Source organism: Ictidomys tridecemlineatus, chromosome 5 (genome assembly GCF_052094955.1).
Source record: "Ictidomys tridecemlineatus isolate mIctTri1 chromosome 5, mIctTri1.hap1, whole genome shotgun sequence".
NCBI classification, from domain to species: domain Eukaryota; kingdom Metazoa; phylum Chordata; class Mammalia; order Rodentia; family Sciuridae; genus Ictidomys; species Ictidomys tridecemlineatus.
In genome coordinates this window covers 94174692-94184012 of record NC_135481.1, presented here as the reverse complement: position 1 = coordinate 94184012, position 9321 = coordinate 94174692, and the positions used below count along the sequence as shown (strand labels likewise).

General features: G+C 38.5%; 1 long non-coding RNA gene across 1 annotated transcript; it reads left to right on the top strand.

Moving 5' to 3' along the window:
• Positions 1-2732: 2732 nt before the first annotated feature.
• On the top strand, positions 2733-8984 carry LOC120886655 (uncharacterized). The gene is made up of 2 exons (XR_005729731.2): positions 2733-2970; positions 8576-8984. It is a non-coding gene; the product is annotated as an uncharacterized LOC120886655 (long non-coding RNA).
• The last annotated feature ends 337 nt before the right edge of the window (positions 8985-9321 follow it).

Genomic DNA, 9321 nt, shown 5'->3' with positions numbered 1-9321 from the left:
AGAAGCTCTGTTATCATGTCCCATTCTAATTTTCCAAATCCGACTTCTTGATTTTGGATTTGGGCATGGATTGAGTTATGGTCCTAGCTGGTTTAACCTTCCCAGCTAGAACTCTCAACATGCAACGAAGCTCAAGTCACACCATTGATGCTATCTAATAGATTCTAAATAAATCCTTGTTGAATTGCTTTGAATATTTAAACTCCCAGGATGTCAACTGCTGTTACTAATGGCAATTGCCATCTGTCAGAAGTTTATTAAGGAAGTAACCTCATTCCATGAAGATTTGTAGCAAGTTAACGTCAATGTATTAGGCAAAATGGCCAAAAATAAATGAAGTTCCATTTTTAAAAAATAAACTTTTGAGAGTGTCATACAGTGCATAATGAATCACAACAACAAACAGACAGTGATAAAACAGGACAAATCTGAATATGGTTTGATGTTGAGCTCTATGAACAATCTACACTGAATATTGATGATTAAGGGTTCATACAAAGAAATAAAAGGAAAGATTCAGAAGACATTGAATAACAAGAAAACAAATATAGTAATATCATGTAGGAGTCTTGATAGCTGTATTCCAGGAAAGAGCCTCATCTGAAAAAGTGGGATTACTTTCTTTTATCCAGATAATGAAAATTATTTAACCCATCATTTTTCTCTATAGCGCAGAGCGAAGAAGAATGGTTAACCATAATAACCACATTCTCCTACTAAAGTTCTGGTATATGTACACACTTGCATTTCTGCAAACTTCTGATTTTGTATTTTCTTCTTTAATTGAATTCTTGCATATGTGCCCTGTTGAAAACCATCTCAAAGAGTCTTTCATTCAAAATATGGGTTTTTGTTTTGGTTTTTTTGTTTGTTTGTTTGTTTGTTTGGAGGTGGGAGCAGCCCAGAAGTGGTGAAATTAATCGGGTCCTAGTGCATACATTGGCGGGGAGGGGGCGGGGATCTAGCAGTTTATAAATTAGCATATTAGAATAACCAAAAGTAAATAAATAAGTAGCTAACACAGCCTTTCATACTATCTCAATTCGGCCTTTAACATAGTTTGACAGAGTCCGGGCGGCAATTATATTTAGGTTAAACGCACTGGCAAGGACCTGTTCTGCAGGCCTTGTGCTAATTGAAGAAAATTCAATATACTGTGGTGACTAGGCATGTATATATCAGGGATGATATTTGGCTCTGAAAGTTCAGAAATCCAACTTATTTTCTTGTTGTGCCATGGGTCTCAACCTCTTTAAGTAGGGCCCCAATTTTCTTCTAGGAGAAATTCAAGTAGTTGAATGAATACTTAATTGGGACCTCCAGCACCATATTCTGACCAGTCAGGCCAACTCTGTAGTGATTTGCAGTGACACTGGGCACTGCATTGAGAAGCATTCTGAGTTCTTATCCAGACTCCATAGGAAAGATACTCAACTTCCTTAATGACGTCTGTCTAAAATAGAGGGGGTGGTGTACAGTGGGAAGCGTGGCTCTATGTGCCATCCATGCCAAAGATCAGTGTCACTCCCAAGGGCTTATTAAGCCACAGATTTCTGTGTTCTAAGAAGTCTGGGGTGGGGCCTAAGAATTTGCATTTCTAACAAGTCCCCAGTTGAGGACACTGCTGATGATCCACCCCCTTGTGAACCACCGCTGTAAATTACAACAGAAATAATTTTAACCAAGATATCTTTAAAAACAGGTTTTAATGCTTGTTTCCAATGGTTTCAACCATAGAAAATCCTTGATATACCACTTGAGGATTTTCTGATATTAAATAACAAATACCTCCACAAAGTCACTTGGAAGAATTAACTGCCCTGGGGTGTGTTGTTCGAGTTGTTGAAAACTGATCACTTGAAATTGAAGGATATGTTAGCTGAAAGTCGCCATCTGGAATTTAGTCTTAAGTAACGTAGAATTGTTCTTTCAGTGTTAATTAGTTATCAGGAGAAGCTGCACATACAGCTCTCTCCTGGTTCTTGGATCATGTAATTAGAGTAAGAAAAAAAAAAAATCTGTTCTCCAGTTTCCCAGGCTGAAGGACACCACCTACTCATCTAACAGTTATTAATAATAGTTAATAACTTAGTAAGTGGCAGGCAGATCATTACCTATATTATCACATTTAATACTTTACCACATTTAATGCTTATGTCAATTCAGTTTCCAGATGAGAAAACAGAGGCTCAAAGAAGTTAAATTTAACTCCCATAAGGTCACAGAACTGGTTAAGTGGCATAACTGGGATTTAAATCCAGGCAATCAAATTCCAGGGCTTATGCTCTTACCCCCTCTGCTAGACTGCAATTTCAGGACAAATCTAATTAAGCCAGTATTGGCTGAAGCAGAAAGGACAAGGACATGGCCTGGTTTCATAACACTCGTGTCAGACACAGGGTATTCAAAGATGATTTCTTGCCACTTTGGTTCTAGAAATGCTATTTTAATGCAACCTGGGTTCACTTGCATCACCACCATCCTTCTTGGACAAGGCCACCAAAATGACATGCATGAAATATGTTTCCAAAAAAGCTCCACATGCGTCATGTTGTTGTCAATCATATCTCCTTTAAACATGCCAAGGGAATTGGTTATTTAAAGGAATCTATTGGCAAATGCTCCTCTTGGAAAATGAAGGATCTTCTTATAATTAAAATAATCACCCCATGTTCTATTTTACAAGTCTGATTATATTTCAATGCCAGATTCTTTTCTTGGCAGGTGGGAGGTGTTTGGTTTGAGTGGGAAGAGTATAGCCCAGAGGAGAAGTCAGGATCCAAAGCCAGAAGCCCATTTGCTTTCTTATCCTCCTTCTTCTTAAATCTTAGGGGCAAGATGGGACTTAGACCAGGAGTGAAAGTGTTGCACCGAACATGGATTTCTCCGCAAAGAGAAGTTGTTGCTCCAGGCCAGGGGAGAGTTGCCTTGCCCACCGCGACGCCAGACAGTGATCTCCACAGCAGCCAGGTGAGCACTCTGAACCAGACCACCAGCATCTGTAAGGCTAACTAGCATTATTCATTTTTTTTTGGTAAAGATCAAGAAAATGGGAGAAAAAAGTAACCAGAATTCTCATAGAGAAAACCAAATAAATCCTTTGTAATTTTTCCATATATTCATCCAAGGGTAAATTATTAAAAAGTTTAGTGGCACTAAACAGAGAGCCTTCATCTTGGGAATCTTAATGGGATTCTTCTCACGAATTTGAGTTTGCCTGGATCTGTCTCTGTATACTTATCTTATCTACAGAGCCATTTTGTATTGTGAAAACTCTGGGGCCATGAATAAGGAAGGGGAGGGAAGACACAAATCCCAGACTAAAGCGTGTGCTTTAGAATAATTGTTCTGCTGTACCAGTTTCCTTATGAATCTTCACTTATTGTTATTTAAATTATGTTTAAAAAGCTAAAAAACTCCCTCTTAATACCTGAGCTATATATAGATTAATGCTTCCCACTCAAGTATCTGTAACAGCTAAAGGGTTGAGCTTTACCTATGCCCCCGGCCCCATGAGCTCCTGAAATGTATGGGTCATTAAAGAAGCCTGCTCTAAGGCACATTGTCTTCAGAGTCTTCTATTTTTATCTAAAAGATTCACAATTATTTTGCACCCCTGCTTTGGGCCCTGGGATGTGAATTATCCCAGCATGGGAAAATGGGCACAGCTTCTACCTACTGAGCTTTCAGATCAACTCTGGATCATCCAGTTTGGGCTTTGGGGTCCCATGTGACGACAAATGTCTTAGGGTCATAGATCTATTATAGTTTAATTAAAGCACTAATAGTAATCAGCTTGTGTTCCCAAATTTCAGTTCCTTTCTCAAATATGAAAGTTTTAAGTTTTAATTGATTATTGGTAAAGGCAGAGGAGATGGTAGAGGGAGAGGATGTGTGTAATTTTAACCTGACAGAGGATTTGTAAAAATATGAACATCTTAAATGAGAGAGACAAGGGTGAGAACACGATATGTAATTATTATATTCTAACACTATAAATATAGAAGGGGAGATTACAGGGAGAACTTGTACAAAAATATTTTAACTCTTTTCAGTGATCACATTGGTCATGGTAATATGGTACTCTCATTCTGAGTCTGTTATGTCTAAGGGGGGATGAAGTTGTATCATCCAGGGCCTCAGACTTTCAACTTCCCATGGTACGACTCACTGATAGCCCCAGCAGTCTGAATCCATCCCCGAACCCCTCCTGGGTTAGTATTGAGGCCACGCCTCCTCCACGTGCTTGCTCCCAGCCAATGAATGGGCGCCATTGGGTATTCTCAGCTGGTTGGTTATAGGACTTGCAACAGATAATATCACCCCTTTGCCCCTACAGGTTCTTAAGCCTGAGTTGCATTCCAAGGTTCTTCCTACCCCTTCTCCTTCCTTCAAACTCCCTTTCACCGTTAGATGTGCCCTGTGTCCCTGCTACCCTCATTTCCTCACTTTTACAAGTTGCTTCCCCTCCAAAATTTCTTGCATGTTTAGTCCCACCTGCTGATTGCTTCTCCGTAGACTGGAACTGATATAAAAAATGGGTAACTTTGGGATATTCTGATTACTACAACTCTCATGAATGATGGGAAACTAATTTATTATCTTGAAAACTGATAAAACAATGGGAAAGAATCGAGCCTTTACTGGCTTTTTTTCTATGTAACTTGCACTACTGGATTAATAGATGAGGAAAATAGCTTTTCCCCCCATTTTTAAGAATTGTGTTACAGTGGTACATAATGATGGGTTTCATTTTGCACATGCACACAATATAGCACTATAATTTGGTCAATATCATTCCCCAGTATCTCCCCTTTCCTTTCCCTCCTCCCTCCTTCCTGGTCCCTTTCCTCTGCTCTGCTGATTTCCCTTCTGTTTTCATGAGAACCCCTGATCTTTATTTTCTGTTTTCCTCTTTAGCTTCCATTATTTGAGAGAAAACTTATGACCCTTGACTCTCTGAGGAGAAAACAGTCTTCTATAAAAGTGTTTAAGGCAATAACTGAAAAATAAATGATAGGACTAGAATATCACCATTTTATAATCTCTAATACAATGAACAACATTATCAACAACTTCTCATTTCCCAAGAATGACAAGCAGACATCATGTACCTGAGAGAACAGAACGCAGCCTACAGTTTTGTCAATGAGGTCAAACTGAAATCCAATTAAGCCTCTGGATCTGGTTGTCAATTTGCAGGGAATACAGAGGATAGAAGAATCTGTTGAACTGCACAATAAGTCTACAATCAGCAAAGTCCACACTGCGGGCAATTGTACAGATCCAACAGCCTAGGTTCCTTAACAGAAAAACTTCAAGAAAGGGCTGAACAAGAAAACTTAATATTAAGAGAGGTTTAAAGACATGTTGAATTTTAAAAACAGGTGAGAACAAACTAGAGTGTTTATGGGTACATAGTCTGGTGATAACAAAGAAACATAAGCAAGTGAATACTATCAATAATAGTTCTCAAATTTAGACACACCTGAGAATCGCCTGGAGAATTTCTTAAACTATGGAATGCTGTGCTCCACCCCAAGAGTTTCTAATTTAATTGGTCTGTGATGGAGCCCTAGAATCTGCATTTCTATTAAGATGGCAGACGATAATGAAACTTCTGGTTCAGAGACCACACTTTAACAAATGCTGCTATAAAAAGTCAGGATAAAAGGTTGAGTGATTTCTCTGATATGGATCTAACTCACAATAAGTGGGGGGCACTAGAGAATAAAAGAGATATTTTGTATTAGACAGAAGGAAGTGAAGGGAAGGGAGAAAGTATGGGGTAGGAAGGATAGTAGAATGAATCAGACATTATTACCTTATGTGCTTATGTGATTACACAACCAGTGTAACTCTATATCATGTACAGTCAGAAGAATGAGAAGTTATACTCTATTTAGTATGATGTGTCAAAATGCATTCTACTGTCATGTATAACTAACTAGAACAAATTGGAAAAAAAAGATTAGAGCTGGGTGCGGTAGTGCATACCTGTAATTCCAGCAGCTATGGAGGCTGAGACAGGAGGATCTTGAGTTCAAAGCCAGCCTCAGCAATGGTGAGGCTCTAAGCAACTCAGTGAGACCCTGTATCTAAATAAAACACAGAATGGACTGGGGATGTGGCTCAGTGGTTGAGTGCCCCCAAGTTCATTCCCCGGTATGCAAAAAAAAAAAAAAAAAGATTAAAAAAGTCAGGATAATAGTTTCTGGGAAGGAAGGGTAAGGAAGGACAGAGGAGACTGTAATAGAGACCGGATGCATGCATGCAAAAGCTTCTGCAGTGGCTGGCCCAAATCTATTTCTTGACTTTAGTGTTGGTTATGAGAATGTTATAAGGATTATATAATAATTCACGAGGCTGTTCATTTGTTTCATGTTCTTTTGTATCTGTTTTTAAAATATTAGAGTTAAAAATTAAAATTCTGCAAGAATTGAAAAATACAGACTTTATTATTGTTATTGTCACTTAGCTTGCAGTGCTGGGGATCAAACGCAGGGCCTTGTATGTGCTAGCCAAGCCTCTACCCCTAAGCTACACCCCTAACCCGAGACTTAAATGTTTACAGTTCAATTGAGTGACTTCCTCTTGTTCCCAAACCAGGAAGTAGATGTGGTCTTTTTTTCCATGTTCCACACATTCAAACTGTACCCTAGCTCTGGATTTGATACAGGCTATTGTATCCCCTACCACAGAAACAGACAAATCTCACATGTGAGAGACATTTCTGAGAACTTATCCTTAGCTAGATACTTCTCATTCATCTTTCTCAGCAATAATATTTCTAAAGCACCAATGAAAGTAAAACCCCGTGCTCAGGATAACTGGAAGTTGGAAACAAAACAAGACAAAACAAAACATGGACCCAATCTCAAGGCAATTTGGGTTTATTGGAGAGAAGGAGACTTTTTTTTAAAGTTACAAGTAAAGCAACATAAATTTAGAAAAATTGATATGCTCTTAGTTGCTCTCCTCAATACACTTTAGCTTTTTAAAGTTACAAGATCATCAATTTACAAGCCATATTTATAACCCAGTTCTTAAAATCTTTGACAAAATTAAGTTCTAGCAGAGCTTTAATGACATCTTTAGACTTTTACTTTATCTTGCTTCCTTCTTAGCACCATCAAATATTTATTCAGTATCTTCTCTTTTCAAGATACTCATATTAAGGGTTTTACAGTATTTTGCTATTAAATTAAAGTCAATAACCTAGGCACATAGCCACGGCTTGGGCAAGAGCATAATGCTAAGTGAGAATCTTCCTATCTTTTGCCTCTCCCTGACTTCAGAATCAGAAAAATGATCGTCATGTTCAACTGTCCCTTTTCTTTTTCTTTCTGCCCTTTCAGTTTAGTATTAGGGTAACCAGAAGTTGGAGGAAGAAAAATAGCAACCCTTTAATTACTCATTCAATACATGTATATTAAGAGTCTCCTTATATGGTTTTTAGCTACTTTGTTGGATCACACCTTTAAAAATTAGATGAGAGCTCTATAGACTTGCACCTCAAGAGAAACCCACATGCACCCACAGGACTTCATGACAGTTCTAGGCTGTTTGCCAGCATATATAGATTCCCCACGGAGTTCAAGGACCAGGTAGAGCACACCTGGTTTCATTATATCGTACCAGGCTGAATGCCGGGAATAAAAATATGTAAACAAATAGTCCTGTTTTCCAAGAGCTTTCATCTCACCAAAGAACAAATGAGACCAAAATATTTTTATTGCCAAAGAGGTATGTTTTAGCTCATCTACATGTAAGTAAAAGCCTTTCAGTAAACAACACTATTATTTTTACATGTTTATATATTATATTTACATGTAAACATATTTACCCTCAATATGGGTATCTTTTTACATGTTTATATAACATGGGTATCTTTTTACATGTTTATATAAAACCCTTAATATGGGTATCTTTTTCCAGGTAAATGTCTTAGAGCTTTTCATAAACCACATTATCCAGATAGATCAACAGGGGAAAAGAAAGATTCTGAGGTTGCCAAATATGACTCAGCAAGTCAGTGTCATACCTAGAAATAGAAATGAGAAACAAAAGATGTTTTCAACAGTCTACCTTGAAACAAGCAATCTCTGTATTTGCTCAGCAGTGGGATTGGAAGAGAAGGAACCATGACACTGTACTGGGGGAAGCTGATGAGTTGGTTCAATGTGGAGGCCAGGTTTGGAGAGAGCCCTTCAGTGTGAATGATGCAAAAAACCCTCTGACTTGCCTGTATCCGTGGCACACGCCTCGCAACTTGGGAGGCTGAGAGAGGAGGATTGCAAGTTAGAGGCCAGCCTCAGCAACTTAGCACGACCCTGTCTCAAAGTAAAAGCTAAGAAGGGCTGGGATGTAGCTCTGTGGTAAAGTGCTCTGGGTTCAATCCCTAGTACTCAAACCAAACCAAACAAAAAAATCACCTCTTAGTCACTTCCTTCCTTGTGGCTGGACAGCCCCAACCAAGCTTTATGTAGCTACCCATCCTGTCTCCTGTGTTTTGTTCGATCTGGAGACAGAAACTGTCACTTTGACTTCTTAGAACATCTCTTTGTTTCCTCAGATAGACCAAGTGGGTGGAGACGGAAAGCGAAGAGAGTCCCGTCTTGTAATTGTCCTGTGCAGTCTTTGGGGCAAATTTGTCTTGCTGGCTTGAAAGCTCCGAGACCTCCTGATGAAAAACTTTCCTGAGGAAATTATGTTTCCATCCCTACCACCTTGCCTGGGCCCTGGCTCCTACGTGGATACTTAAGAAAGGTGTGTTGTGAAATCGAGTCAGTACTTCATGATGTGTTAGGTCATGAAATCATGGAATCATACTTATCACAATGCCCTAGAGCTGTGTGTTTGGTGTTCTCTACTAAATTGTGGTTTTCCAAAATATGGCATTTATTCATTTCTATATCATTGATATTTAACGTATGATCTGGAACACAATAGATGTTCAATAAATTAATGAATAAATAAATGAATTATGGGGAGTCAACGTGATACTAGTTCTTAGTATGGAAGCAAAAATAGAGGAGTCGCAGAAAGAAAACATTTAAACCAAGTCATCAGGGACATTTTTATTAGAACAGAGCTTATTTTAAAAAATTCACACAGTAACCCAAAGTACAGAGACTAAAGTAATCCACCTAAATTGCCTGAATCCAACAGTGACTATGATTAAAATTTGGTTAATATCATTCCAGTCATCTCTCAAAGGTTAACAAATCATATTTTAAAATATTAAACTAATCCATTCTCATTTCCTTCTTAATTTGTTCCCCAGCAGGCTTCTGGCATTATGGCTGGTTACTGAGTTAC